Here is an 8008-nt window from a genome sequence, read left to right as displayed (position 1 = left end):
CCAGTTCTGGGCACCGCACTTTAAGAAGGATGCAGACAAGCTGGAGAGGGTTCAGAGGAGGGCAACCAAGATGATCAGGGGACTGGAAACAAAGCCCTATGAAGAGAGACTGAAAGAACTGGGCATGTTTAGCCTTGAGAAGAGAAGACTGAGGGGAGATAGGATAGCGCTCTTCAAGTCCATGAAAGGTTGTCCCAGAGAGGAAGGCCAGGATCTCTTCTCGATCATCCCAGAGTGCAGGACACGGAATAATGGGCTCAAGTGACAGGAAGCCAGATTCCGGCTGAACATCAGGAAAAACTTCCTGACTGTTAGAGCAATACGACAATGGAACCCATTACCTGGGGAGGTGGTGGGCTCTCCCACACTGGAGGCCTTCAAGACGAGGCTGGACAGCCATCTATCAGGGATGCTCTGACTTGGATTCCTGCATTGAGCAGGGGGTTGGACTCGATGGTCTCGTAGGCCCCTTCCAACCCTACCGTTCTATGTTTCTATGATATCTCTTGCTTCAAACACAGGTGTAGGAGGTTTTTTTTTAAACTTTTTTTCAAACATCTACATGGGAAAAAAGAGAGTCTTCTTTTAATCTGGATCTTCCCCTGCATGACAAAATGAAAACCACCGCAGCTTGCTTGGGCAAGTGGGGGTTATCTGAACACACAGGACCTGGGAGAAATCCAAGCGGTAGAGAACAAGGGCTGTTTTGTTGCTTTTCCAACTGAGAGGAGAGTTCTGCATGTCTCAGCGAAAGCCACCCTTCCTTCCTTGCCCACAGCCTGCATGGACCAGTGGCAACAAACTGCCCCCTTCTGATCGATTTGGATCTTGGGCATCATGACAGGGATCCTCCTTGACAGAGCTGACTGGAGTTAGCAGACAGCGCTTTTTTGCAAGAGAGAGAAACGAGAGAGAAGGAGGGGAGAAGCAGCAGTGGCAGCATTAAAAAAAGAAAAGAAAAAAAGGGAGGCCAAGACAAGAAATGCTGGCATCTTCCATAGACACTCTGTTGGCTCTGCCAGCCAGATGGGCAAGAGTCGGACGTGGCAAGGTTGCTTGAGGATCAAATACATCTCTGTTTGCCAAGCACAAGAGGTTTACCTCCTGGCCTGGGTTCATGGGGTGGTGGTGTTCTGGTCATGCAGACCAGCCATTACCTGAGCAAGTGGCCCAGGCAGAATCAGGAGATCCCTGCTGGATCAGAGAGGGACAGGGGCCGCGTGTAATGGAAACAAGCCCAACATGTGGAACCCCCTGCCGAGGGAGGCTTGGTTGGCTTCCTCTCTGCTGTCCTTCCACCAGTAGCCAAAGATGTTTCTATTCAAGCAGGCCTTTGGTGTGGAAGCTGGACTGTTGGGGTGGGCATTGCTTTTATTCCATTATTGTTGTACTTTTTAACTGTGTGTTTAATGTGTTCATTTTATTATTGTTTTGATCAAGTTTTTATTGTAATTTTTCATTTTCGTTCTTATGATTGTTAGCTACCTTGAGCTCCATTTTCTGGGTGGAAAGGCAGGGTACAAATCAATCAATCAAACAAATAAATAATGAATAAATATTAAACCTGGGAAAAACTGAAACCCATGCAAAAACAGATGAAGAGCTGACTTGCTGGATCAGATGAAAAGTGCAACTGTGACCAGCCAACTGCCCCCTTTCCACCGGAAACTCTGAAGCAGCAGAGAAAGGCAATGTCCCATCCCCACAGTTGGTTGCCTCCCAGAGGTATTGAGAGCTAGACTGCCTCAGAACATGGAGGATCCATTCCTACAAATCATGGAGAATCAGGCCACTGGGATGGTCTGGTGGGATTGGACCATCTAGCCCAGGATTTGGTTTCCAATCAGGGATGTATGAGAAATTTGTTTTAGTTTGTTCTTGATCACCATTTACCCAGCTTGCACCTTCTGGATTGAACACCGACTGGGATGCAAACTGCAGTAGAAGTCTATGCATTTATGAGCTGCAATGTTATTTGTGGACCCAAAAATATGCACTTGACAGCATGCGTACATTTGAAAAATGCACATGAAAAAATGCGTACATTTGAAAAATGTTCATAAATACACTTTAAATAGTAGGAGAAGAATGCGTACATTTCAAAGATGTGCACAACTGATGCATACATTTGGAAAAATACATGTGAAAATATGCAGGGATTTCATGCACAATGAAAAAAAAGCAAAGCTCCAATCTGACACAGACTCGAATCAGAACGAGCTTCAAGGTGGAATTCATAGAACTTAGGTGGGGTCGAGTTTTGCTGATTCACACATCCCTATTTCCAATAGCAGCCAGCCAGATTAGCCCCCCCCCCCGGTGGCACGTGTGCACACACACACACACACACACACACACAATTCACAAGCACCCCCCCCCATTCCAAGCACCTGATGCTGCCTTTGCACACTGGAGTCCCGTTGGAAATTGATAGAATTTCGGTTGTTCCAGGCATGCTTCATCTCGACCTTTTGGCTCTCTGCAGTAGAACTTGCTTGTTAAAAAATAAAAATAAAACCAAGAGCCCATTGAAATGCAAAGCAATGGTATAACATCAGGGCCTGTGTTCCTATATATTCAGAGCGGCATGGTTGCCACCTAAAATCGCTTTTGTCAGTGTGGCTAGCTAGAGTCTGCTGTGGCTGCATTAACGGCTTCAATGTAAACATATGAAACTATTTGTATTTAGGTTTATATGGATTGATATCCAGAGATTACCCTTAAAGTGGCCACAGAGACCGCCGATGTACCGGGCTACAAGTCTAGGCAGCGGAGAGAAAAACGTGTAATGGCCACAAGGGAGTAGACTACTACACAATGGAAAGGACTGGCAAAACTGTCAATGGTGTGAAGAAAACTGCGTAGACAAAACCTAGGTGTGATACGCTTGTTCTCTCTTGTTTTGTCCCCCAGCCTTCACAAATAGCCACTTTGTTCAACCTGCTTCTGGCTTTGGGGAACTTTGAGGCCATCTGGTTCTATCTCTGTTGTCGAAAGGGCCTCAGGTTTCAAGGTGGTATCAGCGTCTTGGGGAGATATGCAGCCCACATGAAATCCCAAGGGGACCAGCACGGAATGGAGGAAGTGAAAAGTCCTGTCCACTCCGCAGTTACCCGACACCTGTCTCCAGTCCTTTGTCATCTGTCTCCTCGCAAAGGTCATGTCTTTCAAGCCATGGGCCTTCTGGGATGGTTTCCCAGGGTATTGTGTGCACGTCCCTTTTGAGATCTCTGGCATCCTGGCTAGTTTGTAGAGCTCCGAAGGAGGGAAGTGTACACACAGATATAGCCGAGGGGCACCGAAAATGTCGAGGTCACGTGAGCAGCCATGGAATAGCTGTGGTCCATGAGGATGGTCTCTGAGGCTACCCTGCTGCCCCTCTCACAGGTGAAGCTCTGGGCTACAGAAGGCGCAGGCTGTAAGGAAAAGCCATCTTTAATTTAAATAACAGACCACAAATCTATGATCTGGTGGCCATATTCTGGTGGGGAAAGATACCTTGTGTTGCTGCTTGCTGGTAAGCTGAACTCCAGTATGGTTTTGATTTTTTGCTGCAGAAAAGCATAGCATACATCCAGGCTGTCTTCTGAGCGCCATGGATCCTCCATACAAGAAGATGGTGACACAGTGTTTCTAAACATGGACAAGTACGAATATTATGTATTTGTATTTATTATCAACATTTAGCTAAAAGACCCCCTTCATCAGGCGCTTTCTCGCTCAACTGTCTCCACCAGCAGCCATTTGGGCAGGCTGAACAGAGGGAGATGAGAGGGGAAGCGAGGCCTTTCTGCCAGCCCTGCTGAAAGACCACTTGCTTTTCCCCTCTCCCCTCCTGATCCCCTGTTCCTTTCATGCCATGGCTTTTTAGATTGGAAGCTTGTGGTCAGGGGCTGCCTTGTTTTTATTGATTGTATGTAGGTCATGCCAGGAGCCTTTTTGACTGAGAAGTAGGATAAAAATGCTCTAAATGAATGAATGAATGAATAAATCCTGCCTTTCTAAGGCAGCATGCATAATGTAGGTTATTCATTACATTTGTATACTCCGCCCCCACCCACCCACTGAGGCAGCCCGGGGCAGTTCTCCCCCACCTATTTTATCCTCACAATAGCCTTGTGAGGTAAGTTATGGCTACGCTTTATAAAACTAATAAATGGAAGCCAACTTCCACAAAAAGATCCTGTTGTTTTCTTTCCTTCTCTCACTTGGATGTATTTGCTCATTTTCTGCAATATATTGGGTTTGGGGTTAGTCTGAATGACCTTTCAGGGACCTCTTACAGCAGAGTGCCCTGAGATTCATGCCCCCCCCTTTCAGCTCTGTAATTCCTGAGCCTAAGGTTTATGTAAGAAAAGCTGCCTGAGCGCTTGCCCTGAGGCAACACTCCATAAGACCTGCTAAAAGGAGGTGAATGGCTGGTAACATTTTGATGATGTGTTTCAATGGAAGGCAGGATGGCCCAGGAATGCAGAGGTGATGGTTTCTTCTAATTATTCATCAGTTATGCCAAAGCTGTGCTGAACGAAGCCATAAAAGGGGCAGAATCTGGGGAGAGAAAGCTAACAATTAAAGGCCCAGGAGCCCAGGAGGCCCTCATGGCGCAGCTGCTTTGCCAGTTCACACTGGACTGGTTGGTCCTCCAATTACATTTTTATTTTTTAAATTGTCCCAGATCAAGACTGAAAAGAGACAGGATGACAGCCCAGAAAACAATGTTTACCTAGGGAGGTGGTGGGCTCTCCCACACTGGAGGCCTTCAAGACGAGGCTGGACAGCCACCTGTCAGGGATGCTCTGACTTGGATTCCTGCATTGAGCAGGGGGTTGGGCTCGATGGCCTTGTAGGCCCCTTCCAACCCTACTTTCTGTGATTCTATGGATGCATCAGTCTGGCAATGACAGCATTTGGATTTCCTGTAAAATGGGAGTGAACAAAAGGCGGCATTTCCAGGTTAAACAGCTAGTGTGGAAGCGTTTTTGAGAGAAGTCACCAAGCAAGCTGATGGTTGCTTCCTTGCAAATCTCCGCTGTGGCGTCACTACAATTCCATTCAACATTCAATTTTTACTTCCAAGGTGTACTTCTAGTTCTGGCGTCTCTAATGTGATGCCCTTGGGCTCAAATGTGCCTACAGACTAGAGAGTCAGTGTGGTGTAGTGGCGAGGATGTTGGGCTGGGAGTCGGGAGATCCAAGTTCTAGTCCCTGCTCAGCCATGGAAGCTCACTGGGTAATAAATGTAATAAATAAATGCAGACAGGCCTGTAGCCAGGAGTGGGCTATGGGGGGATGCCCCCTTAATTTTCTTCCATCCTCCCTAATTTTTTTAAACGAACAAACAATTTCTCTTTCTTTTTTTACAATTTTGTCTTTAAAAGGTATGCAAACTGTCCCGCTATTTTTTTGGCAGCCCCCCCCCCCCCCCGAATGTTTAGGCTGGCTATGTTCATAGATACCTCTTTTGGCATCCGCCAGGCTCCCTGTCCCTCCTGGTTTTTATTTCTTAAAATTTTTAAATAAATAAAAAATAATTGGGAGGCTGGCCTGCTACAAAGCAAAGCGCTGCCCTCCAGCGCCATCTTTCTTTGGGTTCAAAAGGGTGGTTTTGTGTTTTGGAGCTCAGACCCTGTCTCTGATTTGGACATAGGTTCTTGGGCAAGTTGTCTGTCTTTTAGTCTTGCCAGCTTGCCGTCTGGCAAATTAATATTTTTTGACTGGCCATGCCCACCATGGCAGCCATTGCAGGAATGGGCAGCTCTCTCCACCATGGCAACCATTTTGTGACAGTGCCCATGACACTCAAAATTCCAAATATGTCCAGCAGTCCAAAAAGGCTGGGGATTCCCGCTCTAGATAGTGAATGAATGAATGAATGAATTTGCAGTTCAGGCTGCCAGACACAGGGGTGGGATTTATCCAAAGTAAACACAGTCCCAGTTTTTCCCAAACAGTAAATTAAATAAATACATCAGAAAAGACTTCATTTAACTGGGACACCTCCAAGAAGTGTAGCAGCCACTTAAGTGTAGAAACAGACCAGAGTATTAAAGGGCGGGGCGGGGGGAATGGTTGGAAACAACAGTGGAAACCTGAAGGAAGGACAGAGGAGCCAAGAAACCTGTTGCTTTGTCAAGGTTAATTATGCTCCTGGATACTCTCGAACAATCACATTAAAGTTCAGCACCAAAAGTCTTTAGTAATCAGGAAAACCACAAAATGCTCCGGTGAAGGTCTAGCACAACATCTGCATTGTGTTGCATAAAAGCGTGCCAGTTTCTCTGCGTCCCAGACCGACGGGGCAACGCCCGGCCATGACAAGGTGCAGCCAGCGACAGATCTGTGGCCCCGCGGAATGTGTCAAGGACTCCCGCCGCTGGGTCGGGGGAGCACCCACCGGTCCGGCATCCCGCGTCCCATCCCGCCAACCAGGCGCCTCCAGGGAGCCCAGGCTTCCCGTCGCTGCCCAGCCTGGGGGATCGCCTTTGACTTTGACGTCGCTGTCGTGGCCAGAGGCTCGGCGCGAATCCCTTCGGCCCGCCGCCCCCGCAGGCCCCCGCGGGCCCCGTCCGCGGCCCGGCGTTTGCGCCGGGGTGGCTCGCTACTCCGCGCGGGGGCATGCTGGATCCGGCGGGCATAACCGCGATGGAGCCACCGCGGTCCGAAGGGGCCGGGGCCGGGCAGGAGGCGGCCGCAGCGCGCCAGCCGCGCCACCTGCTCGCCCGCACATGGCGCTCGACGTTCCGCCCGAAGCGCGCCGCGCTCGCAAAGGCCGCGGCTTGCTGGCCCGGCGCGCCCCGCGGAGGACGGGAGAGGCGAGCGCTCCGCAGCCGCCTCGCGTGCGCCGACGCCCAGCGGCCGGCCCCTGCCCGGCCCCGGCGCCGCGCATCGCCCCCCGAAGCGCGGGCCGCAGGCGAGTGCGGCGCCTGGACCGCAGGCAGGCGGCTGGCGAAGCCACCAGGCTCTCCCGCGGCAGCTCGGATCCGCCCCCCCCCCCCCGCTCCGGGTTCCCTGCCTGGTTCCCTGCCTTGCTCTGTGACCCTTAGCCCGGAGCGCTGTGGGCAGTAGCACAGCCCCGTCTCCAGCGCAGGATTTGCTTTCCAATCCCACCTCGCTACCTTCCCTCCGAATCTTCAACCCCCGCCTCCTCCCGGCGCCCCCGCCCCCCGCGGCCCGTTCGCTCCCTCTCGGCTCTGTTCTGTCTCTCGCACTCGCCAGCTCCTCCTCCCGCCTCGGCTTTCTCCAATTGTCCTTGCCGCAGCTCTCCTCCCATAGGCCCCCCAAGGGTGTCGATCACCCCCCTCTACCACCCCCTCCTTTTAAAAAATAATCCTTCCGTTCAATTGAACTTGGACAAAGTTTTGCAAGAGGTGGAGAAGGGAAAAGGGCGGCGCAAGATCCATGGGGCAGACTCAGCCTCCCAGAGCTGGGCGACTCTTGTCTGATGGCGGAGACCGCATTCAGAAGCCCTCTGCCGCTTCCCCCTGGCCCCGGAGCCGCTGAAGCCCGCGTTTGGGTCCCCGAGCTCGGAGTGTGAGAAAGTTCACACCCAGGGATAGGAGGAGGGGCGGAAAGGCGCCACGCGCGAAAGTCCCGTCAGCGCGACCCTCGTCTGCGTTGCTCTTCAGACCTTCTCTGCGCTCAAGGTAAGAAAGACCCAAACGATGGATGTGGGCAGGAGGCGATGGGATGGAGGGAAGCTTTGGTCTGGGGCCAGTGGATGGAGAGTGTTCCTGGGATACTCCACAGCAGCCTCCTCGAACTTGGTGTCCTCCAGATGTTTGAAACTGCCACTCCCATCAGCCCCAGCCAGCATGGCCAATGGTCAGGAATGCTGGGAATTGTAGTCCAAAACATCTGGAAGGCACCAGCTAGGGGGCAGCTGCTCTACAGGGTCCAAATCTCAGTCTTGGTGGTCCTACCGCCCTTCAACCTAGAGGCTCAGGGGAGTTGTGCAGAATGAGGCCGAACTCCGTGCACCGCCTGTGTCATACAGAGCACTCGCTAGAGA

The 8008-nt window shown here is 51.0% G+C and overlaps 1 long non-coding RNA gene across 1 annotated transcript; it reads right to left on the bottom strand.

The window, feature by feature from the left end:
* Positions 1-2051: 2051 nt before the first annotated feature.
* Positions 2052-7124, bottom strand: LOC146334728 (uncharacterized). The gene is made up of 4 exons (XR_014786303.1): positions 7025-7124; positions 4724-4916; positions 3499-3633; positions 2052-3416 (listed from the first exon to the last, which is right to left on the bottom strand). It is a non-coding gene; the product is annotated as an uncharacterized LOC146334728 (long non-coding RNA).
* Positions 7125-8008: the final 884 nt, after the last annotated feature.

This window comes from Heloderma suspectum, chromosome 17 (genome assembly GCF_057233095.1).
Source record: "Heloderma suspectum isolate Gila_16-S chromosome 17, 16-S_ref, whole genome shotgun sequence".
NCBI classification, from domain to species: domain Eukaryota; kingdom Metazoa; phylum Chordata; class Lepidosauria; order Squamata; family Helodermatidae; genus Heloderma; species Heloderma suspectum.
Note: the sequence above shows the minus strand (reverse complement) of the source record. Positions and strands in the feature narration are given on the sequence as shown.